The following is a 683-nucleotide window of genomic DNA, read 5'->3' as shown; positions in this document are numbered from 1 at the left end:
GGTCACCATACTTGGCCACATGTCACTTCACTTTCACTTTCACTATTTCTGGCCACCATTTTCAGTAACCAGTGGGAAATTATAGTGTTAAAAAACAAATCTTGTCAAACTGATGAGCCAAAAGTACAAATATTTATTTTGTTTTAGCTTTTTAGTTTTATTGTTCATGTAAAGGTAGTAATACAATTTTAGGATGTGAATCAAAGTTACTTGCTATAAACCCAGCAGTCACAAATGTGGCCACTGCCACGTTTACAAGTATTCATGATTTATATGAGGCAGAGCAATCTTTTGTTTTTGTTAATATATCTTTTTGTTTATAAATGTTTCAGATGATATTAGTCTTTAAACATAATGAAGTGTACAACTGAGGGTTAGTTTTAGGGGTTGGGGTCAGGTTAAGACATTGCAAGTATGATTAGCTTGATATAAAAACAGTGAGTCTATGAGATATTCTCACTAGCATAGTGAAAAAATATGATTTGATCCTTCTTTAATCACTTTAATTATGAGTGTATCATGCACTTGACCAAGCCATTTAGCTCCCCACATACAATGCATCGTCATTACAAGCCCTTAATACATATTTAACCATTGTTCCAATATTTATTTAGTAATTATTTTGAAGATCCCCATCAGCCTGTGCAGGCTGGTTTTAAAATAATGTCACAGCATCGAATCCC

The sequence above is a fragment of the Sinocyclocheilus grahami genome, unplaced genomic scaffold, assembly GCF_001515645.1.
Source record: "Sinocyclocheilus grahami isolate Dianchi unplaced genomic scaffold, SAMN03320097.WGS_v1.1 scaffold58.1, whole genome shotgun sequence".
NCBI classification, from domain to species: Eukaryota; Metazoa; Chordata; class Actinopteri; order Cypriniformes; family Cyprinidae; genus Sinocyclocheilus; species Sinocyclocheilus grahami.
Note: the sequence above shows the minus strand (reverse complement) of the source record.